Source organism: Megascapheus bottae, chromosome 2 (genome assembly GCF_031878675.1).
Source record: "Megascapheus bottae isolate mThoBot1 chromosome 2, mThoBot2.hap1, whole genome shotgun sequence".
In the NCBI taxonomy this organism is placed as follows: Eukaryota; Metazoa; Chordata; class Mammalia; order Rodentia; family Geomyidae; genus Megascapheus; species Megascapheus bottae.
In genome coordinates, this window is record NC_143510.1 from 40,668,853 (window position 1) to 40,695,355 (window position 26,503).

At 38.2% G+C, this 26,503-nt stretch overlaps 1 long non-coding RNA gene across 2 annotated transcripts in view; it reads left to right on the forward strand.

Moving 5' to 3' along the window:
- Positions 1–290: 290 nt before the first annotated feature.
- The window catches only part of LOC150066703 (uncharacterized), a 143,904-nt gene continuing 117,691 nt past the window's right edge, over positions 291–26,503 (forward strand). For both annotated transcript variants that reach the window (XR_016533578.1, XR_016533577.1), the window contains exon 1: positions 291–433. This is a non-coding gene — a long non-coding RNA (uncharacterized LOC150066703). The remainder of the gene's footprint in view (positions 434–26,503) is intronic.

Sequence of the window (26,503 nt, forward strand, 5' to 3'; positions counted from 1 at the left end):
TCCCTCTCCTCTGTCTTGGGGGTCTCAAGTGATGATTCTCACCTCAACCAAACGCTTAGCTAGAAGGGAGGGGAGAGTCCTCTACCAGTAAGTAGCAGCAGGTGTTGGTACCCAGGACTGCAGCATCCTTTTTGCTACCTGGGTCTGCAGCAAACCCTGATCTCGAGAGGGAGAGTGACGTCTCCACTATCCAATCACCGACGAGAGTTTGGGCTCCGTCCCCGCCCCTGGACCCGGGCGCGCCCAATGGCCGTGGTGAGAGGGCGGGCTGGGATTGCCGAGTCTCTGAGGTGGGCTCGGCTGAGGCGCGGCGCGGCGGGCAGGGGCGTCGCGCAGGGCTGACGCGCGCCCAGGTGTTGGCAGCGCCGGAGCAGGAAACCTGATGGGCATGGTCCAGCTGCACGGCACTCAGGCAAGCCCGAGCAGGGAACAGGTAGGTCGGCAAGACTTTTCCTGCTTTACCAATGGAATTAAGAAGGCGATTTTTTTTTCCCCATGAGGTGGCTTTCGACCCCCTTCCCTCCACCCTGCCCCGCCCTTGTCACCCCACCCCGCCTAACCCCCCTCCAAAAAAAAATTATCCACAGCCGCGGGCTGCAGCCCTCCCCGAGAAGGGTAAAGGTGGAGAGTGCTAAGAAGGAGGCTGTGGAGCGGGTCTGGGCCGACCTGGGCAGGGGTGAGGGGCGGAGGGCGGGGGCGGGGGGGCAGCGCCCTGGGAGAGGGGCCCCGAGGCTGGGTGGTCTCGACTTTCCTCACAGCAAGCTGGGGGATTCTACAGCAGAGGGATGCCATGTCAACCAGGCTGGGGAGAGGGGGGCAGAGCAGATGTGTCAGCACCCTCAGACACCCCATCTTCTGCCTTTCCTCTGCGAGCTTACCCTGCAGGCTCAGCCCGTCGTGGGAAAAGCTGCAGTGAAAGGAGGGTGTGTGAGAGGGTGGGTGCTTATGTATTCCCTGTCCCCCTCCCCCTTGTCAAGCACTAGCTCCCTTTGGGGATGAGGGTGGGGTGAAAATCCCTGCTACTGGCAAGGCAGGACATTTTCTCATTAATTACATCTCTTCTGAGCGGACGCTGGTCTCCTGCAGAGGGAGGAGGCAGAGAGGGGGGAAGGCTGGCCCTCTTCTTCCTCCCCTCCCTGGTGCTTTCTCCTGGAAATCACCCCCTCCTCCTGGAGCTCAAAGGTGGATTTGCTCATGGGGATTCCCCGGGGAAGCCATCTGAGGGCTGCTTTCAGCCCACATGAGCTCCAGGGCGGCCCTCCCCTCAGGTGACCAGTATCTGGACTTGAGGGGGGTGGTGGCTCTCCCAAAGGCTGACTGTACTGCTGCTATTAGATAGCATTAGGGAGAAGAATTGCAGGGAAATCGGATGTCACCTCACATTTCGGGGATTACATCTTGCTTTTAAAAAAAAAGAAAGAAAGAAAATCTGAATAACTGGGATGATGAGAAAGAGAGCGGAAACCTTTTTCTACATTTATTTTTCCCCCTATGTCATATCCAGCATGAGTGTGTGTGTGTGTGCGTGTGTGTGTGTGTGTGTGTGTGTGCGTGTGTGTGTGTGTGCCTGTGTGTGTGTGCCTGTGTGTGTGTGTGCCTGTGCGCTTGTGCACATCTCCAAGGTGGAGATGGAGCTATATATAGCTACTGCATACCCAGCCTGGTTGGTGTTTCTGCTGCTGAGCAGACTGACTGCCTTGGCCTTCCAAAGCAATCTGGAAGCAGAGTGGGAGGGGCAGAGAAGAGAATCAAATTCACCCTGTGGGGAGGGAGGGAGGAAAGCTAGAGGAGAGAGTCTCAGCATAACAACATCCTGCATAAAAATGATGAAATAATTGTGGCTGTCATGGACTACTCCCAAATATGTTGGTTTGAATATCTTCTTGGAGTGCTGTCTGGGCCTCAAACATTTTTTCCCCTTGCTATTTGGGTTCACAGTGTGCAGACAAACCTTACTAGTATCAAATAAATACATGCCATCATCTCTATGAGAGCTTGTTGAACTCATCAGCACATAGAGTTTTGTGTAGGCCTCTTCTTTAGCTTATTGGGAGGAAATGCACCCAGGTGGTAACTTACCCCTTGGGGAGACTGGAAAAGAACTACCTTATTTTCAGTGCTGAATTTTTCAACTGTTAGAATCTTTGGAAGGAGATTTAACAGATTTCTTTTTACAAATTTTTCTTAGATATTGAAATTTGTGCTGCTGTCATGTATCACATCTATTATCATATCTACATGTAGTATGTAAACTTATTTTCATAGATGGATGTAATATTAGCTCATCTTTCCCACTGCCTAGAATTATGAATGTGTGTGTGTGTGTGTGTGTGTGTGTGTGTGTGTGTGTGTGTGTGTGTGTTTGTCATACTGGGACTTGAACTCAAGTGTTATCCTTAGTTTTTTGGGGGTTTTGGCTCAAGGCTGGTGCTTTACTTCTAGCTTTTTGGTGGCTAATTGGAGTGTCTTACAGACTTTGCTGTTGGCTGGCTTTGAACTTTGATCCTCAGATTTCAGCCTCCTGAATAGCTAGGAATATAGGTGTGAGAAAGAACTTACAACTATTGCTTTCTAATAATTCATTTTCCATTGTTACAGGTGAGGAAATTTGACACATAGCAATGTGTTTAAAATCTTCTAAAGATTTCAACTCTCGTTTGATAATAATCTACTGTGTAATTATCCCTTCAAATGCAATTCTTTGCAGCTTTCTACAATTTTTTTGACTCTGGTCATTACTAATAAAAAGTAAAAATAAACACCATGATTGTTTATTTTCCCTGTAAAATTCCATTTTATAAGTTTCTGGAGTATCATTCAAGCATACCGTGTCATTGTGAAAATATTCTACCAAGGTAGCCATTACTGATAGAAAGAGTAGGTATTCTTTTCGGTTGTATAGCTGCCTGGTTATCTGTTTGGAGTGAATTAATTATCAGTTTAGAGTCAGTGTCTTTGTATTTATGTATAGTCATTAATTCTTAATTAATTTTTGTAGTGCTTCTGGGGTTTGAACTCAGGGCCTTGCGCACTCACTTGGCTTTGACCACTCTCTACAACTCAAGCCATACCTCCCATTCCTCAGTTTCCTTGTCTTTAAAATTAGAGAACTGGCACTGAATTTTCAGGTTGTTGTGAAGATTCTCTAAAATGTAGGCCTAGGAGTGTGCCCTAGTGGTAGAATGCTTGCCTACCATACACAAACCCAACCACATATACAGAAAAAAGCCAAAAGTAGTGCTGTGGCTTAAGTGGTAGAATGCTAGCATTTAGAAAGCTCAAGGACAGTGCTCAGGCCCTGAATTCAAGCCCCAGGACTGGCAAAAATAAACACGTATATACATACAAACATACATAAATAAATGTAGGCCTAGTTCTGCCCCAGGAATGGGTAAATAATGGGTGGTTAATAGAGTTACTGTTTGCTACACTAATATGTTGGTTCTTCTGCATTTCTAATGTTCATGGATCTAAGGCAGATTGGCCACTCCTCCATACCTAATCATTTTCCTTGGAAACCTCATACCCTCAGTCTGCTGTCATTGCTCATTGGAATTGGTATGCCTGTTTTCTAATTAGACACCAAATATTTTGCAGGAAAAGATTATGACCTTTCTTTTCGTATACCTTGTCATACTGAACACAATTCCAAGCACCCTTGGTGATTCATGGTGGAGAACGTATCATCCTAAGGGATGATTTGAATGGGTGTTGAATGATTTGAAGATGTAGATGATGGCATCAGAAGTATATCCTTCTGCAGCATAATTTGATATTCTAATAAGGATGAGGACTATTAGGTATTCTTATTTCCAATTAACCATGAGAAAATTGGAAGTGGCACTGTGGCTCATGTGGTAGAGCCTTGAGCTGAAGAGCTCAGGGACAGCACATGTCCAGGGTTCATGATCCACGACTGACTATGTGTGTGCATGTGTGTGTGTACTTTAGCAAAGATTATTTAGAATAAAATGGAAAAGAACATTCTTATCATTAATAGGAAATTCAGAATCATAACGGAAAAATTAGGAATAGAATACTACCCTAATAGGAGAGCTTTGATATTAGTCTGCTAGTCTGATTGCTATTAGCATATATAGTTTTTACTTTATAGGCTTAATTTATACTGAGTATTGATTTTTGTATTTAGGTAATAGTGTGTGTGTGTGTGTGTGTGTGTGTGTGTGTACTGAGAATTGAACTTAGGGCCTTGTGCTTGCTTAGTGTTCTACCTCATGAATCATGCCTTCAATGCTTTTGTACTTCAGTTATATTTCAGGTAGGGTGTGTGTGTGTGTGTGTGTGTGTGTGTGTGTGTGTGTGTGTGCCCAGGGCCAGCCTCAAATCATAGTTCTTATACCTATGCTTCTTCCCACAGAGCTGGGATTAGAGCTGTATAGCATCATGCCAACCTATTATTTAAGATGCATTCTCACTAACTTTTTTTTCCTGCCAGTACTGGGGCTTGAACTCAGGGCCTGGGCACTCTTCTTGAGCTTTCTGAAGGCTAGCACTCTACCACCTGAGCCACAGCACCACTTACATATTTTTCTTTGTAAGTGGTACAGAGGAATCAAACCCAGAGCTTCATGCATTCTAGGCAAGCACTCTACTGGTCATATTCCCAGCTATCTCACTGACTCTTTACCTGGTCTTGTGATTAATTGTGATCCTCCTGATCTAACAGGTGTGTGTTACCATGCCTGGCCCTCTGTTTAGTTTCCTTTATTTTACTCAATGCCATGGCTTGAACATTTATTCTTTACATTCAATAGTCTTATTATAATTTCCTGGCTTCCGGCATTCTAACATATACATACAGCCTTTATGGTGACTTTCAAGTTTTCCACAGTTAATTAACTGAATATAAATGTTCAGGTTTTATTTTTCTTCTGTACTTCTGAACATTTTATTATCATAAGTTCTTGCAAATTACCAAAGGAAAAGTTGTAAATATTTATAGTGTAATACCTTAATATATACTCAACGAATTGTTTCCCCAAAGCAAAGCACAGTTTCTGTTCTGTCAGAGGTAGGTATAGGAAATGACTGAGCAGTTAGCTACTGTTTTTAACAGTTGGTTTTGTGGTTTTAAAACTGCAATCAGAGCTGGGTGCTGGTGGCTCGCACTTGTAATCTCAGCTATTCAGGTGGCTGAAATCTGAGGAACATAATTCAAAACCAGCTTGCACTGGCTATGACCATTTTGACATTAGATATTGTACAGTTGTTATTCTTTTGAGTTATATTTTTTTATAATTTGGGGTAAGTTCAAAGATGTATGTCATAGTTATTTTCTCTGTGTATTCTTTCCTTTTTTCCTTCTTTCCTTCCTGACTTCCTCCCTTTGTCCCACCCCTTCTCTCTTTCTCTCTTCCTTTTTTCCTTTGTGCCAGTACTGGGGCTTGATCTTAGACCCTAGACTTTATCACTCAGCTTTTTCATGCAAGACTGACACTCTGTCAACTTGAGCCATACTTCTACTTCCCTAGCTTTTTCCTCATTTGTTAAAGATAAGTCTCCCAGTTTTATCAGCCAGGGCTGACTTTGAACTGTGGACCTCAGATCCCAGCCTTCTGAGTAGTGGTAATTACAAGCTTGAGCTACCTACCAGCACTTTGCATTTCTTAATATATGAATTTAATTTGATGCTATTGGAATAATCATATTTTCCTCAAACTGTTGTACATTGCAAAAAATATATCTCTCTTGTTGGTGTCTCTTCAAAAATGTTTTCAGACATACAGAAGCGTATAATTTAACTGTTGTTTGTAAATCTATTTGCCATACTATGTCTTCCAATTTCAAGGCTCAGAGAAGTTTCTGCTGCCTCACAATGAATGAATAAAATACAGAAACACTTATTTATTTATTTATGTTTATTTTATTTTGTCAATCATGGGGCTTGAACTCTGGGTCTGAGTGCTGACCCTAAGCTATTCAGCTCAAGGCTAGCACTCTACCACTTTGAGCCACAGCACTACTTCTGGTGGTTTTCTGGTGGTTAATTGGAGATAAGAGTCTCATGGACTTTTGTGCTCGTGCTGGCTTTGAACCTTGATCTTCAGGTCTCAGCCTCCAAAGAAGCTAGGATTACAGGCATGAGCCCATGTCCAGCCAAAAAAGCACATTTATTAATGAGCATCTTCCTCCTGTAACTTGAGCTGTGGCTTATGCACATCATATGCACAAATCAAGTGGCAGTGTGGCTGGAGACACATGGAATACACTTCCAGCTTATTAAGATCCTATTATTCTTTATGTGGCTCTGCCTGGAAGTTGAATCCTACCTTAATTCTTTCTGAGCTACTATTGTCCATTTCAAAACTGCCACAGGGCAAAATGTGCCTTGGAAGACATTAATGACTAGGTTACTGAGCCAGAGTGAGGCACATTGTTAGCACTATTATCTGAATGACTCAGGCACTAAATCTGCATCAAGCAGGGTGACACAGATGATCCTGGATTCACTGTGTAATTGCTTACCCCTGTACTTGATCTTCAGCCTGTAAACCTAAGCATTATATCACCTTTCTTTCCTCCGCCCCCCGGGGCCCCACCAATTCATTGGTGACTGCTCTTTTAATTCCCAGGGTCCTTCACATGAATTTCTTTTCTGAGAGGAAGTTTGTCTGGTCTTTGCTCAGAGCACAGTTTTAAAGTTTCACTTTGCAGTAATCCCCAAATTAGCTGAGATTTGGAGGGAGTTCCTTCATCATTTTAAGGGTTTGATTTCTGTAAATTTCTTCCTTTCCATACCCTTCTCCTCCCTTCCTGTCTGCTTTCTCTTCCCCTCCCTTCCCCTCTCTCCTATACTCTTCCCCCCTTCTCCACTCTCTCTCTTTTTATTTTTCTTTCTCCCCTCCTCTCTCTCCCATTTTCTCTCTCTTCTCTCTGTAGTGGAGTTTGAAGTCAGGGCCTGGGCACTGGCCCTTAGCTTTTTCACTCAAAGCTAGTGTTTCATACTATGAACCACAGCTCCATTCCTGGCATTTTGGTGGTTAATTGGAGATAAGATTGTTAAGGACTTTCCTTGGTTTTGATTCAAGATTTTCCAGATTTCAACTGCTTGAGTAGCTAGGATTACAAGTAGGGGCCACCAATGCCCAGTTAAGATGTCCTATTTTATAGCAGCTGAAGTCCTTTATTAAATGGACCCTGGTAAGTTCTCTAAATGTGTTTTCTCAGTATTCAAGCCCTTTATCTTCCCAGTTTACCCCAATGCCAGCTACAGGGTTGTTGTTCGTATTTTCATGTTTGTCTTTTCTAGCAGTGTCTTCTCTACCACCACATGCTATAAAGTCTAACTAGTCTCCTACCTTAGCTCTTCATGAGTCCAGTACAGGACTCACATTTCTAGGAGTACTTCCCTGGATTGTCAGACTTGCGTTTTGAGCTCTTAAGAGTGCTTACAGTGGTGTACTGGTGGCTCACACCTGTAATACCAGCTACTCCAGAGGCTGAGATCCAAGGAACACAGTTTGAAGCCATCCCAAGCAGGAAAGTCCATGAGACTCTTATCTCTAATTAAGTACCACTAAGCCAGAAATGGGGCTGTGGCTCAGGTTGTAGAGCACCTGACTTGAACCAAAAAACTAAGGGGAAATTCCCAGATCCCAGTTATCTCACTTCAGTTATGAACAACAATCACTATTGAGCATTGCATTGTTCTAAATGCATTACAGGTAATATTCCAAAATTTCACCCAGCCAGTAGTGAGAGGTTGAAAATTCCCTTATTCTTATTTTGCCAGTCAAGAGAAGTCAAGATATTATAAAGCAAATGCCTAGATAGGTGCAAGTATACACCCAAATGGTCTGACTTCAAAACCCTGCTTTTAATCATCTGCTGATTGTGTAGCCACACAATCCCAGCCAGGCTAGCAGCTTTGGGTATTCTGTAACTCACAGTTTGAAACTGCTATTCTAACTGAAAAGAATCTCTGTACTTACAAATATATTTAGCGTTAGAACAAGGAATTAAGTCATTCTAATTTTGTCAGTGTTTTATTTATGGATAGTTCAGACATAGGAAGGTCTTTCACCATAAAGATTTACATAGCAGGGTTTCCTAGGTATGAATTACAGCTACCCAATGTGCCATGGAAGTATTTATTATTATAATTCTGACCTTAGCATCTGAAGTTTCTATGCCCTTCTGTCCCAATTTTGCATCCTAACACCACAAAAGAAATAAATAGTAATTCTATCCTAGGGCTTAAATTTCAATAGTATTTAATTGTCATCATTACTGAAAGAACAAATAGAAAATGTTTTTGATCTATAAAGACAGGATGACAGCTAAGATACTATAAACATTAATAATATTTTGGTTTCAGACTCAGTTGTTTAATAAAGCAGAATGTGATTTCAAACAACAATTTGTATATATATATAATATATGTATATATTATATATTAGGAGGTTGCTGGTTCTAGGGCTTTAACGCAGAGCCTGGGTACTATCTCTGAGCTTTTTGGCTCAGGCTATTGCTCTACCACTTAAGCCACAGCTCTAACTCTAGATTTTGTGGTGGTTAATTGGAAATAAGGGTCTTACAGATTTTCCCAGTCAAGTTGGCTTTGAGCAGCAGTCCTCACATCTCAGCCTCCTGAGTAGCTAAGATTATAGGCATGAATCACCAATTCCTGGTCAGTGTATCTTTTAATATAGTAAGTGCAATATATTTTAATTGAAAATATGTCTTAACACTTAATAGAATGGTTTACTCTTGACCTTTATTATCTTGCAGACAATAATACTCTGTTTATTAGAAAGCAAACCCAGTTTTCCAGGGCTCATTTGCAAATTTGGTATATATGAATTGAATGATGATAAGCTAAAACTATTCACTTTTAAGAAAAAACTGCATCACTATAATAATTTTTATTGCAAAACTTGTAAAGATTAGGAGAAACACAGAAAATGTAATAAAAATGACTTAATTTATGAAATCCATACCATTCATGATAATGCTTCTCCCAGCTTCTACCAATCACTACCACCTTGCTCTTTCCTGATGTAAATAATTCTTTTGACTTCTAAGACACTCGGTAGTGTTTCCTCTTTACTTTGGGGGATAGGAGAAGGAGATGGCACGGAGGCTTGAACTCTGGGTCTCAGTACTGTCCCAGAGATAGTTTGCTCAAGGCTAGTTAGTGCTATATCTCTTGTGCCACACCTTCACTTCTGGCTTATTTGTGGTTAATTGGAGAAAACACCCTTACAGACTTTCTTGCCTGGGTTGGCTTTGAACCTGGATCCTCAGATCTTGGTTTCCTGAGTAGTTAGGATTACAGACATGAGGCACGAATGCCTGGCTACGTATTTTTTTTTTAAGTTGCAAGAATAATAGCATGAGGATGAAATTTATTAGTTGTCTTTTTAAAAAAATATATTATCTGATTTCTTTTGCTCCACATTATTCTTCTGAGAAGTAATGGCTTTTATGTATACATGTAACAATAGTTCCTTCATTTTGCTACTCAGAATTTTGTTATATTAAGGTCCCCAAAATGTACATGTATATTTTATTATTGGAGGTTTGGTTGTTTCCAGTTTGAAATAGTAACAACTTTCTCATGAAAATTGACTATTGTCATATATGTGCATGCAGTTTTATTGAGATAACCCCAAGATTAAAATTGGCAAGTAATACGCTTAGTTAAAATATTAGTAGAAACTTCTCATTTTTTCCTAAGTGGTTGTGTTAGTTTCCATTCCAAACTGTAGTATATGAGTTGCTTTTTATTTTGGCAGGTTAACTGATATTTAGTAATTGTTTTAACTTAACCCATTCTGTTGTATATGAGATGTATAGGTGACCCACGCTTATAGTTTATTTTAGCCTTTTGAAAGTTCTCTAAATAATGTTTAATGTTTTTTAGTGTGAAGATATCATACATGTTTTGTTAGATTTACTAATAGGTATTTGCTTTAGATAATATTTTGTATTATACTTTCTCAATTTCAGTTTCTAACTCTGTTGTTGGTAAGCAGAAATATGATTTGTATATGCTAACCTGATAAAGATTTGCAAAACCTACTTGTTCATATTAGCTGTTTCTTTGGAGTAATGAGTTTATTTCTTCCTTTAAACATTTGTGTGTGTGTGTGTGTGTACCAATCCTAAGCTTAAACTTGGGGCCTGAGCACTATCCCTGAGATTTTTGTACTCAAGGTTAGTGCTCTACCACTTGAGCTACTGCTCCACTTCCAGCTTTTTGGTGGTTAATTGGAGATAAAAATTTCATCCACTTTCCTTCCCTGGCTGGCAGGGTTGGATTTGAATTTTGATCCTCATATCTCAGTTTCTCAAGTAGCTAGGATTACAGGCATGGCCCACCAGTGTCTAGTTTCAACTTTTTATCTTTTAAAATAATGCCTTTGTTACCAGGTAATGTTCCTAGTCTACTGCTAAGTAGAAACATCCATGTTTCATTTCTGATGTTAAAAGAAAATGATCAATACTTTGGCCTTCTAAACTGGATTTTCCAAAACCTTTGTCAATAGGGAATTTCCTTTCCCTTTTTTTTGATTGTTTTTGTTTGTTTTGTTATTGTACATGTGCTGGTGTTTGAACTCAAGGCATGGTGCTGTGGCTTAGCTTTCTTGTTTAAGGGTAGAACTCTACCACTTGTGCCACACCTCCTGGTTTTGTTTTGGTTTTGGTGGCCAGTTGATGATAAGAATCTTACAGACTTTTTATGGCTAGGTTGACTTTGAACTGTGATCCTCAGCTCTATCTACTGAGTAGCTAGGATGACAGGCATGGGACACTGGTACCTAGCTTGTTGGTTCCTCCTTTATATTTTAAGTGGAGAGCAAGAACATAGGTTTACTCTGTGGTATTCCTTGTAGATTTTCAGATAAAAGAACGCACAAGTCACATGCAACTATGGCTGAAAGAGAATAATAAACCAAGTATGGAAAATATCTTTCCCCAGAATCTACCAGGAGATGAGTGCTTTGATGTAAAAAGGGTTATTATATTGGGTGAATATTCTTTCCCAAGGACAATAAAAGACATTGGATCCAAAGAGCATGCATGATTGCTTCATATAACAGGAAGAAATATAATATATGCCAAGTATAAATTATACAGTAGCAACACATAGCTGAAGAAGAGAATGGCAAATCACCAGTGTCTTTTCAAGTGTTGGAGACTATGATTTTTGTTCGTGGGACAACGGTTCCAAGAAAGGCAATGATTTAATCAGATTTCATATAATGTTTTCTAAGGATTTAAAGAAGTCAAACAAAGATAAGAGGAACAAAAAGACTTCATAATTTCAAAAGTGTTACGGAAATTAAGTTGAGATGGGAAAAAGGCATAGCGATAGTGAGATCATAATCTTGCCATGAAAATGGAAGAACCCTACTTTCTAAACCATCTTTCTCATTTTTTTTGTATTAGTATTGGGCCTTGAACTCAGGACCTGAACACTGTTTTCTTAGCCTTTTCATCCAAGGCTGGCTCTCTATCTTTTGAGCCTCAGCTCCATTTTTGGGTTTTGGTAGTTACTTGGAGATAAGAGGCTCATGGACTTTGCTGCTCAGGCTAGAACTGAATCAATAAAAAAATGCATCTAGTGGCAGTAGAATTTTAGTGATATTTACAACGAAAAGTTTTTATAAAATGAGTTTTCTTCAGGCTTTTATATTAATATCATTAGTCTCCAAACTTTTTGTCTTGCTTGTTTTACTGTGATAATTAGTTTTATAAAGGGAAAAAAATGCTATTAACTATTGTCCCAAAGGATCAAACAATTGTTCATTCTGAAATATGCTCAAAGAGCTACATTTTTCCATGTGCAAAGCTTATATTTGCCATAAGAATCCCTGCATTTTCTGAGGTTCTGCTGAACAAGTAATACTATAACAAAGCATACATGACATGAAGCAGGGTGTAAGTAGTGCCTTACTTGATTCTTCTGTATTTTCTGTCTTCTGTGAAAGCCTCATTGTTGAAGGAAGTACCATCTGGTCCTTTTTTCAGCAAAAACAATTGTACTTTTCAGAGTGAGTGAATGCTTATCATTTCATTCATTAAAGAATTAATTTTTTTTTGGCAAGTCCTGGGCTTGGGCTCAGGGCCTGAGCACTGTCCTTGGACTTTCTCAAGGCTAGCACTCTACCATTTGAGCCTCAGCACCACTTCTGGCTTTTTGCTATGTATATGGTACCGAGGAATCGAACCCGGTTCTTCGTGCATGCTAGGCAAGCACTCTACCACTAGGCCAAACTCCCGGCCCAAGAATTAAATTTTTACAGCCTTTCTTCAAGCGAATTTTCTTTCATCCAAAGACATGTGTGTGTGTGTGTGTGTGTGTGTGTGTGTGTGTGTGTGTGTGTGTGTGTGTGTGTGCTGGTACTGAGGCTTGAACTCAGTGCCCTGATCTCTTGTTAGGCTTTTTTCAATCAAAGATAGTGCTTTACCACTTGAGCCATACCTCTACTTCTGTCTTTTTGCTGGTTAATTGAAAATAAGAGTCTCACAGGACTTTCTTTCCGAGGCTGGATTCAAACCTTGATTCTAGATCTCAGCCTCCTGAGAATTTAGGATTATAGGAATGAGCCACCAGCACCCAATTACAGGCTTCATCTAGCAAATACTTTACTTTTCACAGGTGCTTCAGATCCTATGGGATGACACCACTATTTGTATCTTGATTTACTATTTCTGGTCTAGAATCCCAGGGACCTTCTTTCTATTCTACACGCACACTTATCCATTTCATTTATCAGGAACTGGTCCAGGCAAGTGCTGGCGAAGATTGATAGGAATGGACTACCCTGTGTGCAAGAGGTATTAGTTTGCTTCCATATTGCTTCCTCGCTCCCTCCCTCCCTCCTTCCCTTCCTCCTTTCTCCTTTCTTTCCTTTATTGATACTGTCATGTGGCTTGAACTCAAGGCCTCTGCCCTGTCCCTGAGCTTTTTGCTCAAGGTTATCTCTCTCCCACACCTCCACTGCTAGATATTTTGGAGATAAGATTTTTTATAGACTTTCCAGCCCAGTCTGGCTTTGAACTTCAGTTCTTAGATCTCAGGCTCCTGAGCAGTTAGGATTACAGGGGAGAGCTATGGCTCCTGGCCATATACATGCATATATCTATATCTATATCTATATCTACATGTGTGCATGTATATATACATATATGTGTGCATATATGCTGTATATATAAACTATATATACTATATTAATTTTTTTATTTTTCTGAATTTGAAAAAGTTGTACAAGGGTTATAAATTTTTTTTGCCAGTTCTAGGGCTTAAATTCAGGGCCTGAGCACTCTTCTTAGGCTTTCTCAAGGCTAGCACTCTACCACTTGAGGCACAGCACCGCTTTCAGCCTTTTCTGTGTATGTGGCAACCAAGGAATCAAATCCAGGGCTTTGTGCATGCTAAGCAACTAGGCCAAACTCCCAGCTAGGGGTTATAATTTTAACATCAGCCTACCCCTCCCCCCACTACCCACCCAAGGCTTTTTTGAGTGTATATATATATATATAGAGAGAGAGAGAGAGAGAGAGGGAGAGAGAGAGTTTGTATATAATATACATGTATGCACATGTATATATGTATACACATACATATATGTATGTGTACGTGTATCTATATGTGTTCATATGTGTATATGTATACATTATGTATAATATGTACACATATATATGTGTATATGTATATAATATAGTTTTTGTCTGTTGTTGGACTCAGGGCCTGTCCTGGACAGAGTCCCTGAGCTCCTTTGCTCAAAGTTAATGTTCTACAGTTTGAATCACAGTGCCATTTCTAATTTTCTGGATATAGGAGTCACACAGACTTTCCTGCCTGGGTTGGTTTTGAATCACCATCCTCATATCTGAGCCTCTCATGTAGCTAGGATTATAGGAATGAGTCACCAGTGTCAGGCTTTCAATATGTCTTTCAATAATGGACTTTGGTCAGACTTCTGGACAAAAGCCACATCTCTTTTTTAAAAAAAAAAATAGATTTGATAATCTATACTTTTACTCTGATTAGCAGGTACTCATTTTTCTGTATTACTCTTAGCTATTTCAGGAATCTTTTCCTGGCCTGATTTTTCATAGTAGATTGTCCTCTCCTTTTTATGTTCCCAAATGGATTTCTCCTGTGGCCTTTATCAAGCTTCATCATCCAAACTTTGATCCATGTCCACCATTTTTCACTAGACCCTCAGAGTGAAGAGCTTCTATTTTCACTTGCTTTATCTTCAGTTTCCCAAAACATACCCTTACACTTAGAGAGACTTACCATATAGTATGTCTTTTTCAATAAGTAGGTAAAATATTTGAAAGGTTTTTTTTTTACCTAGTTATTGAACTAACTCCATAATATGTCTTATACTAAATCACTAGGAAAAACACCTAAAATAATTCTGCATCTTTAACATCATTACAAAAATTAGTGCCTGGTTTGTAATTTATTTCACATTTGGTTTATACGTTCAAATGTTTGATGTAGCTCAATCGTCACTAAAGCATTGTAGATTGCACGTGTGTGTGTGTGTGTGTGTGTGTGAGTGTGTAATTGTTACATTTTCTTTGTGATTGAAGGGACATGAAGCCCACCAAACATAAACAATCTGCCTGAGATTAATAACTAATAAGGAGCTTAATCAAGTCAAATGCAAAGCTATCTGTCTCTAGTGGCCACATCTTATGGACCTACTTACTACGTATTATGCTCTAGTTATTTAAAATCTAAATTTAAAAGCCAAACTTCCTTTGTTTCTTTTTTAAAACCCTGAGCTTCAGCCAGCACAGGCCTACCTAAGTGTTCAGGAGGCTGGGCTCTGAGTAATGCAGTTTGAAACCATCCCAAAGGATCACATCTCCAGTTAAATCCCAAAAGCCAAAAGAGAAGTGTGGCTAAAGTGGTAACATGCCAGCCTTGAGCAGAAAAGCTAAGAGACAGCATCCAGACTCTGAAATCAAGTAGTACTGATACAGACACACAGATACATAGTACAGAAGAATTCTATGTTTTATATGTGTTAACTAGCCAATAATAAACATAGTTCATACGAAGAGAATTTCCTTGTTACCTTTTTTGTTGTTGGTGGTGGTCATGGGGCTTGAACTCTGGGCCTGGGCACTGTCCCTGAGCTCTTCAGCGCAAGTCCACTGCCCTACCACTGGAGCCACAGTCCCACTTCTGGTTTTCTAGTGGTTAACTAGAGATAAGAGTCTTTTGTTCTTTAGTGCCCAGGCTGGCTTTGAACCTCAATCCTCAGGATCTTAGCCTCCTGTGTAGCTAGGATTACAGGCATGAGCCACTGTGCCCAGCTCTTTCCTTGTTACTTTCTAATCATACTACTTACATTATTGCTTTGTTATTCATCCTCCAAGGTTTTTTGTTTTTGTTTTTTTAGAAAAATAATTTTCCTGTCTTCTCACATTTATTCAGGTAATTTCCTTTTTCTAATGAAAATCACTTAAAGTTTGGGCTAAGAAAGATTCTCAGATCATTTCTAATGATGTTCTATGGCTTTATTCTTATGTCAATTATCATTTCCGTCACCATGAAGATTACCACCAAGATGCTGATCTCAATCAGAATCTCTCATACCATGTTCATAGCCCATGATATGATATAAATACCACGTATCTAGCCCATGAAAATTGTTAATTTAGTTGGAATTTTGCAAGTAGAGTGTTACTAAAGTACAAATTATTGTACATGACTTAATCCTTTTTCATATTCTAACCATTGTAGCAGTCTCTTAAACATAAAGTCTATGATGATTTTTATTCATTTCTAAGTCATGTACATTGCAAACTTTGAACTGAGTTTAAAAAGTTAGTCCATGCCATAACTTTTCCTTGTACTGATCTTTCAAAAGTAATAGTGAGGTAATTTATGTTATATTTGGAAATATTTTTCTCCTTCAGCCCATGGGCTGATATTCATAGAAGTAAATTTAATGGCTGATTTGTTTATTAGCAGAAATTGAAACAAACTCAAAACCTGGCTAAAGTCAAAGCGGTTATCCCAAATAATGTTATCTTCACACTGTTTATATGATCCTAAAGTATGTAAAAGAAAACAAATTGGGTTTATTTAGTGTTTTTTCTTTATGCTAATAATCTCTTGACATTATGGTCAGACATCGTAGATTGATATTCTGTGTGTGTGTGTGTGTGTGTGTGTGTGTGTGTGTGCATGTGTGTGTGTGCTGGTACTAGGGCTTGAACTCAGGCCCTGGGTGCTGTCTGGTAGCTTTTTCCCTCAAGGCTAGGCCTCTATACTTGAGCCACAGCTTCACTTCTGTAATTTTTCTGGTTAATGGGAGATAAGAGCCTCATATACTTTCCTGTTCAGGCTAGATTTAAATTGTGATTCTCAGATCTCAGCTTCCTGAATAGCAAGGGTGCAGGGGTGAGCCATCTGCACCCAGTGATATATGTTTATATGGAAAAATGTTGCATACACAAAGTCAAAAACAAATACATCAACAAAGTAATCTATTAAAAAATTTTAAGATGACCGGGAATTTGGCCTAGCGTGGTAAAGTGCTTGCCTAGCATGCATAAAGGCCCGGGTTTGATTCCTCAGTACCACATACATAGAAAAAAGCCAGGAGCGGTGCTGAGGCTCAAGTGATAGAGATCTAGCCTTGAGAAAGTCCAAGGACAATGCTAAAGCTCTGAGTTCAAGCCAAGGACTGGCAAGAAAGATTTAAGAAAGCATTTGACCAATAGAAATGATGGGTTTTATAGGTCATATTTTTAAAATTCCGGTCATGTTTAACACTGTTCAAAAAGAACTTATCTTACTTATGTAACTGTAACCCCTCTACATATCATCTTTACAAAAAATTTCTTTTAAAAAAGTTCAATTGTGTTTAAAATATCCAGAAGAAAAGGGAAAAGAAAATCAGTTTATAAGAAGAAATCTGAAGGGATGTATGTACGCATAATAAAAAGTATATGAGATGCTGGCTTGGATGTGGGCAGCATCTATACTGTTGATAGGAGTGTCAACTTTTTCAACCACTATGGAAAGCAGTATGGGGTTTCCTCAAAAGAGCTCCTCTATGACCCAGCAATTCCACTACTTGGTATTTACCCAGTGGTCCAGAAACAAGGACATACTAAAGCCACTAGCACAATGATATTCATTGCAGCACTGTTTACCATAGCAAAGATAGGGAGCCAACCCAGATGCCCCTCAGTAGATGATTAGATCATGAAGATGTGTTATTTATACACAATGGAATTCTGTGCTGCCATCAGAAAGAATGGCATTGCCCCTTTTGTAAGAAAATGGAAAGACTTTGAAAAAATCATATTAAGTGAAGTAAGCCAGACCCAAAGGAACATAGGTTCCATGGTTTCCCTCATTTGTAATAATTAGTACAAACCTAAGATTCTCCTAGCAGAGGATTACAGTAGCTCAAACCCTAGATACATAAGGCCATATAGGAGGAGGCCAAATTAATGGACTTCCAGGACATGGAAACAAGAGCTTAATTATGAGTGACTATTGTTCTTAATATACTATGTTTTTTTTCTCTTCTCTTGTGTTGCCCTTTGGTTAATCTCATATTGTAACAGTATCTGACTTTGTTACCTGGTATATTATATATGTGTTTATTTGTTTATTTGAAATAGGAGGGGAAAAAAGAAAAGATGAGGGGAGGAGGTTGGGGGAGGAATATGGGGACAAAAACATGAGAAGGGGTATCAATGTGTGAGAATTAACGTACCTTATATCTGGTGAATATAACTGTAAACCCTCTATACATTAAAATAAAAAAGTATAGGTACATAAAATATGAACATGTGTCATTGTATTGTAGCCCTATATACTTCCTTGAGAGTTAAATGTAAAAAAATTGTAGCATGTATTGTTTATATTTATAGTAAATATGTAATAAATAAACATATGCCAAAATACTTGGCTTGGTGATCTTTTGAAGGAAACAAGAAAGTAAGACGTCAAATGAAAAGTCTTTGGGCTTTGTTATCATTAGAATCGTTGGGAAAAAAAATCTTTTTCAATATACCACCTTGGTTGAGTCTATGAGTGAATGAATCTATGAGTAAATGGTAGGATTATTCATTTTTTTTCCTGATATTTTCAAATTATTTCCTGCTCTTATTTCTTGCTAAAGGGAGCAACTTGAGGACAGGTAGCTTCTTTTGCTAGTTGAGTCTATGCAGTAGAAAATGAGATGATTGTTACCTTACGCTACTGTTATCTATCTATCTATCTATCTATCTATCTATCTATCTATCTATCTAGTCTAGGGTTAGTAGAAAGGGTTTAACACTATCAGTTGTACATATATATGTTTGATATAGTATGTGATATGAATGTAGTGTATTATTATATACATATATAACATTTATTATAGAATTGTATATTCATAATGTTATATTATATAATATATACTATTACTGTATGTTATATTATTTGTTATATTGCCTAGAATATAATATTAACTGATATATGGTTAATCCATATATGTATTTAACCATATAGTATGCATTCACAAGCATATGCAGTTTCATTTGCTGGAGCTTAAGACGAACTTTAAATATCACTAAATGAGCTCCTGGAAAGAAGTTCATGTTTCTAGAAACTCAAATTCCTTTTTCAACTCCGTAAGATTTTTCCTATGGTTTGCAATGGGTCTCAATGATAATCAGTATTTTCTGTGCCTCTCCTGGAGTTTGACCTCAGGGCCTTACTCTCTTGCTGTTTTATTTTTCTCTCAAGACTTGAGCCACACTTCTACTTCTTATTTTTAGTGGCTAATTGGACATGAGTTCTCTTGGACATTTCTGGCTTTGAACCAGGATCTACAGATCTCCTTCTCCTGTGTAACTATGATAACAGGTATAAACCACCTTCTCAGCTTGATTTGCCTTTTCTCCAGATCCCAGGAGATGCCTTTGTATGAACCATGCCTTGGTGAGAACTGTCCGAAGTACCTTGGTTCCAGTGCCTCTTTGTTAACTGGTTACTTTTACCTTCAGAAAGTGACTAGTGGGTGAAAAAACAAGACAGCTTATTCTATGTATTGCAGGATACCATAGTAGCAGGATTCTTTCCCGTTATTCAACAATACTAATACATTTTCCCTCCTCGCTGTTAGAAGCAATCCAAGGAATATTTCAGGGCTTGATTTGATTCCCCTTATGTAAGAGAAAATATTGACATTCCTGTTGCTTTTAAGAAAGAAGTCTCTTGGAACCTTACATTTTTATTACAAATGGGGGCTGGTTGAAGATCTCTGGTGTTCTTCTCATTAACTTATTTCACACCTCTCCCACTCTAGCAGTTAGAATATGGAGGTGAATGTAATTTCCATGACTAGTAGTAAATGACCTTTGAGATTAAAGATTACATTCCACAAGCATCTCTAGTATTTTGAAATTAAAAACGGCAGGGTAGTTTGCAACCTTCGCTGGGCAACATTTGCAATAATACTAATAATACTTAAGTCCAAGTTCCACCATTTAGACATTCATTGCTTTAAATTGAAGCTTTACAATCACAAGAACCATTAGATAAGCCAGGTACCTGTGGCTGGCTCATAACCTATAATTCCAGCTACTCAGGATGCTGAGATATGAGGATCAGTGTTCAAAGCCAGCCCAGGCAGGAAAATCTGTTAGACTTTATCTTCAGTTAACTTATAGAAAACAAGAAGTAGCTGTAGCTCAAGAGGTAGAGCTATATCCTTGAATGAAAAAGCTAAAGGACAGTGCCCAGACACTGAGTTCAAGTCTCCATATCAACACAAACAAATAAAAAAGAATCATTGGATGTAGTTATTTTGTAGATGGGGGAAATGCCTTTGGTATTTCTTGTAAAGTAATTGTATCCATGAATTTTTATAAAATTACGTTAGTCCTAATTAGGTCGGCATTATCATTTTGTAACCAGATTTAAAGTTATTATGTTGATGGAATTTCTTTTTAAATAGTTTATATTTTTAATCTTTTATGAAAAGTACTCTAAATTTTTTAATTGAATGACTTACAAATTCAACAGATTATTTTAATTTGTCCTTAGTATTGTATTTATGTTTTTATGTAGAATTGTGCCTGTTTAATGTACAAGGCTCTGGGTTTGAGCCCCTAGGACTGGAAAAATAAGACAAAATCAATGATAAAACAAAACAAAACAAAACAAAACGAACCAACCAACCAAACAAACAAAAAAAAACAAGCCTTTTATAACCAGACACTGGCATATGTGAAAAACAGAAATGGAGGATGCAGCTATAATCCCTGGAATTCTGCAAGCATATCTTTCAGACATAGCTTAGGCACATGGCTCTGCTGGCCTTTTCTACAGCAGAGAGAAAGAAAAATTTATCTTCACTATTGACTAACAGGCTCCAAATCTGTCCTGAGTTCTTCCAGTTTGGCTTCATTTCTCTCCATCCCCACCACAGGCTACCGGATCTCCTGCTTAGCAGAATGACAGCAAACTACTCGATCTCCTTTCATTCTACTAGAAAGATTTGGAAAGACACACCAGCGTTTTGGCAGAACCTTTCTCAACCTTAATCATTGAAAGGACAAAGACTTTTCCCTGTGATCATGTGGGGGGAATACAACCCTTACTTTGGTTCCAAAGCTAGTAGTATTAAGAACATAAGACAGAGTATATTCTTAAGCACTAGTTACTAATCTATGTAATGGAAGATACTAAAAATATGTTGGGTGTTAGTATCAAATATAAATCAAAGATGGGTTCTGGTAACTCATACCTGTAATCCTAGCTACTGCTCAAGACTGAGATCTGAGTATCTCAGTTTGAAGCCAACCTGAACAGATAAATCTGAAATACTCTTACCTCCATCTAAAGTGGAAATGGAGGTGTGGCTCAAGTGGTAGAGTGCCAATTAGAGCAGAAAAACAAAAGCCAAGTGAGTGCTTAAGGCCCTGAGTTGAAGCCCCAGTAACTGGCATAAAACAAAATATAATTTAAAGAAATAGAGATTTGCTTCTACTAATACATCCCACTTCTAAAATAACTGAGAAAAATAACATGTCAAATTAGATTATAGGTCAGAGCTACTTTGAAAAAATAATTTCCTTAATGAGGACTGAAAGTAAGTGAACATAGTATTAAATATAACAAACATCTAAAAAGAGTAAGAAAATAAAGAAAAAATATTTACCAAAGGCAACATTTGAAATTTAACTTAAAAGGAAAAGAAGAAATGTCACTGTTAGCTCAGTGTCTGTTAGATAAACTAATACCTGAAGTTTACAGGGATTACTTTGTTTACAGTTAAACAAAGAGAAAAAAAATGTATTCTGTTCAGAAGGTTTACATAGATAGAACTCATAGTTTGGGCATTATTATCTCTAAGATTAAAGAAAATACTATGATCCTTCTGTGTTTTCAAAAAGAACAAACGTGGATTTAGTGAAAGATTTTTTTTAATTAAAGCTCACCTAATCAAATTTATTCCATAATTTATATACTTTACATATATGCAAGTCTTGTTTCAAAATATTGTAGTTCATATAGAAATGGAAATGACCACTTTGACAAAGTATTCTCAGTTGTATTTAAACATCAATTCAAGCTGGGCCCAGGTGGCTCCTGCCTGTAATCCTAGATACTCAAGAAGGATTTGAGAACTGAGTTTCGAATTCAGCCTGGCTGAGAGATTCTTACCCCTATAAGTGGAGTCTTAGCTCAAGTGATAGAGTACCAGACTTGAGTGAAATAGGTAAGAGAGAACTAGAGGCCCTAAGTTCACACCCCAACACTGGCACAAAGAACTAGATAAATAAAAGTTTGAAAAATATACTCTAAAAGTATATACACAGGTAGTAGGTATCCTTGCAGACATTTTCTTGGAGGAAGAATTAAATTTATGTATAAGTATTTATGTGATTGAATATACAATATAGCACTGTTTATCAGAACTACTTATAGGAAACAATAAAAATATTTTAAACAGTCAACTGAAGAGAATTACAGTTCATAACAATGGATATATTGACTAAGTTGTTCTATATGAAATTACTGCTATTGATGATTTATAATCTATAGAAATAGTGACTTCGGGGCCCAGAGTTTGGCCTGGTGGTAGAGTGCTTGCTTAGCATGTATGAAGACTTGGATTCAATTCCTTGGTACCATATACACAGAAAAAGCCAGAAATGGTGCTGTGGCTTAAGTGGTAAAGCTCTAGTCTTAAGAAAGTCCAAGAATAGTGCTCAGGCCCCAAGTTCAAGCCCTGGGACTGACAAAAAAGAAAGAAAAAGAAATAGTGACTTTTGCACACAAACATATGATTATATACATATATATATATATATATATATATTTTTTTTTGCCAGTCCAGGATCTTGAATTCAGGGCCTGAGTACTGTCTTTTGGGCTTTCTCAAGGCTAGAACTCTGCAACATGAGCCACAGCACCACTTCCAACTTTTTCTATGTATGTGGTACCAAGGAATTGAACCTGGGTCTTCATGCATGTTAGGCAAGCACTCTACCACCATGCATGCTATACCTTTCCTTGCTTCATCTTTCTGAGATAGACAGCTGCCATCTGATCACAATTTGAATTTCCCTTCATCTTTTACTGTTCACTTCCTGTAAAGGAAATGTGATTATCTTAAGACTTCCCTGTCCCCTTCCTCTCTGCAGTGACAGTCACAGGACAGGAAGATTGTCAGACTGATTTCCTTTCAGTATATGCCAATAATGTAGACAATACTTGTATTAGCTGGCTTACATGAGATATATAACTGTACATGGTCTCCATTAGGATTTTCTTGCATCTCAAATTGATATTTACAACATTTGACAACATCTCATCTCTAATTATGATTCAAAAATTACAGATATCTCTAGTTTTATCAAATAAACAAACATGGTTTGAACTAGGTGCTGTGGCTCATGCTTGTAATCCTAGCTACTCAGGTTGCTATCTGAGAATGGAGTTTGAAGCCAGCTTGGGCAGGAAAATCAGTGAGACTCTTATCTCTTATCTTGAGCTGTGACTCAAGTGATAGAGCACTAGTCTTAAACAAAAGAAGCCCAGGCCCTAAGTTTAAGCCCCAGGACTGACACTCTCTCCCTCTCTCTCTGTCTTTCTCTCTGTCTCTCTCTCTCTCCGTCTCTCTCTGTCTCCGTCTCTCTCTGTTTCCATCTCTCTCTGTCTCCGTCTCTCCGTCTCTCTGTCTCTCTGTCTCTCTGTCTCTCTCTCTGTCTCTCTCTCTTTCTCTCTCTCTCTCTGTCTCTCTGTCTCTCTCTCTCACACACACACACGCACATGCACATGCACATACACATGTTATATAATAGGAGTGAAATTTCTGGATCATAAAAAGACTGCTGTTTGTTGTAGTATTGTTTACTGTAGCCAAGATATGGAATCAATCCAGATACCCCTCAATAGATGAATGGACCAAGGAAATGTGATATATGTATACATATATATATATAATTATTTAGATATATATTTAATTATATTCATCTATCAGAAAAAATGACATTGTACCGTTCATAAGGAAATAGACTTGGAAAAAATTATATTAAGCAAAATAAACCAGACCCAAAGAAACATAGGTTGTATGGTTTCCCTCATTTGTGGTAACTTGAATGTGCCTATAAATCTACAAGACAAAGACAAGACAAAAATACAAAGACAAAGAAAAAAAATACTCTGGGATGTTTTAAATTACAGAGATCTCTAGACATTCATACAGTGAGACCAAAGTAGAATGTTCTTAGGAAAGGATCACTAAGGTTTAATAGCTATGTGCAGATGATCATACAAAATGATATTTCTAAAAATGGACTCCAAGAAATGGACACAAGAATGTTTTTCCCCTTTGTTGTTGTTTTTATTTTCTGTTTTTTTTTTTTTTTTTTTTTTTTTTTTTGCCAGTCCTGGGCTTGAGCTCAGGGCCTGAGCACTGTCCTTGGACTTTCTCAAGGCTAGAGCTCTACCACTTGAGCCTCAGCACCACTTCCAGCTTTTTTCCATGTATGTGGTACCAAGGAATCGAACCCGGGTCTTCATGCATGCTAGGCAAGCACTTTAACCACTAGGCCAAACTCCCGGCCCTGTTTTTATTTTCTGTACCTTCCATGCTGCTCCAGGAAATAGGCTAAAATAATTACCTAAAAATATAGAGTCTCAAAGAAAATTGAAGTTGAATCACTTCTCCAAAGTCACACACATAGTGAGTGCGCATGTCTCAAAGGCCTCACTAAACCTCAATGGCCTGTCATGCAGCTGATAGTCAAATCTCTTTACAGTTTTTGCTCAGTAACTTCACAAACTAAACAATAGGATGTTTATCACATTGAATGTCACTATTCAACCCCTACCATCAATTTTCTTTGTCTTTTATAGATTTTTTTGTATAATTATAAAGGTGAGATTCCAAAGTCAACATTTTGAATGTTCCTGTTTCCTCATTATCCCACAGAATTTTAATCAGAATACTTTCCCAGCTAAAGAACTTGCCTAATCATTAGTTCTCATGCTCTCTCTTTCTTTCATTGGGCTCCAATTGCTTTGTAAATCTCAATTGACAGCAATTACTTAAAGTGGCAGAAGATGATTAGCTTGGAAAGTTAAATTTTGTCAAGTTAATTGCCAGTGGTGCACACTGACTTTGATTCATGAATACACCTTTTAGTAGAGCTCTTAAAATGTTAATCAGTCAACACAATTTTTAAAAAGAATTTCGTGGAAATGTCAAAAGGAGTGGTGCAAGGAAAACCCAAGCAAGAGGGACCCCAGTGAGCACTGGAAAAATTACCGAATATGAAAGAAGCATTCATTTTATAGAACTGCTTTCAGACTCCTTGATCATGAACCGTACACATATTTCTTTGACTGTTAGGGCAGTAAGCCAATCAATCATTAGTGCTTTTGACAAATACATTGATAATGAAAAACTATACTTTGTCTTTCAGGGATACAGTTACCAAAGTCCATGAAATGATCCTAGGAAGCCCTAAGGATAAATGTATAAAGACAAGAGTAGGAAGTATTTTAATATAAAATACGTCAGATTTATTGTAATTTTTGGTCAAATGGAAAATATTATACAGTTGCTTCCTATATACAGAGCAGTTACAGTTAAGTAAGTCAGGTAAAGAATATGTTTCTTTTTTGGACAATGTCACCACTTCCCTCACTCTCTCCCAGTTTTTCTCTTCCATCCTCAGCCACAAGTTGTATAGTTGCATTTGTTTACTGCATTTATTTACCTCATTTGTTCACCCTTCATTCCACTATTTCATAGTTCACTCCCTTATCCTCCTCTGAGTCCTATGTTAAACAGTCTTGGAACTAAAAACGGATAAACAAGCCAAGTCCTTGATATGGATTTTAAACTATCTGCTTCTACCTTTTGATTCGAAAACTCTCTTCTTCATCTCAGGAGGAAAAATTGACTTCTACCTGAACATTTAAAATATGGGAACAGCATAGGAAAATTTACCCTCCATTTTGTACCAAATTTTGTGCCTAAACACATATAAATTCTATAAAAAAGGAGTCTCATGTTCACAGCAGGCAAGGATTCCAAACTTAGATGTGTATTTCAACCACTATGTTTAAGTTGTTTATGAATAAAGAAAAAAAACAACATTGAAAAAAGCAAATGAGGCCTCATTTGGGTTCATAAGCTATTTGTAACCAGGCAACATTGTATTCAAGGACACTATTTTATCTTTCAAAAATTGCAAATTGTGACACAAACTGAGAAAATATTATGACCAAATCTATTTACAGAATTTGCAAAAATATTGTCCCTGTCTATTGAGCCAACTTCAAACCCAAGAACTACACTCTCCTTTTCTTTCTTTCTTTCTTTCTTTCTTCCTTCCTTTCTTTCTTTCTTTCTTTCTTTCTTTCTTTCTTTCTTTCTTTCTTTCTTTCTTTCTTTCTTCCTTTCCTTCTTTGTCTTTCTCTCTCTCTCTCTCTCTCTCTCTCTCTCTCTCTCTCTCTCTCTCCCCCTCCCTCCCTCCCTCCCTCCCTCCCTCCCTCCCTCCCTCTCTCTCTCTCTCTCTCTCTCTCTCTCTCTCTCTCTCTCTCCCTTTCTTTCTTTCTTTCTTTCTTTCTTTTTCTCTTTCTTTCTTTCTTTCTTTTTCTCTTTCTTTCTTTCTTTCTTTCTTTTTCTCTTTCTTTCTTTCTTTCTTTTTCTCTTTCTTCCTTTCTTCCTTTCTTCCTTTCTTCCTTCCTTTCTTTCTTTCTTTCTTTCTTTCTTTCTTTCTTTCTTTCTTTCTTTCTTTCTTTCTTTCTTTCTTTCTTTCTTTCTTTCTTTCTTTCTTTCTGCTCAACAACTGGGCAGTGAGGGTTTTTTGTCCCTGAGCTTTTTTGCTTAAGGCTAACACTCTACCACTTAAGCCACAGCTCTACTTCCATCATTTTTGTGTGATTAATTAAAGATAGTCTCACGGATTGGGCTGCATGGGTTGAATTTGAACCACAATCCTCCAATCTCAGCCTCCTGTAGTTAGGATTACAGTC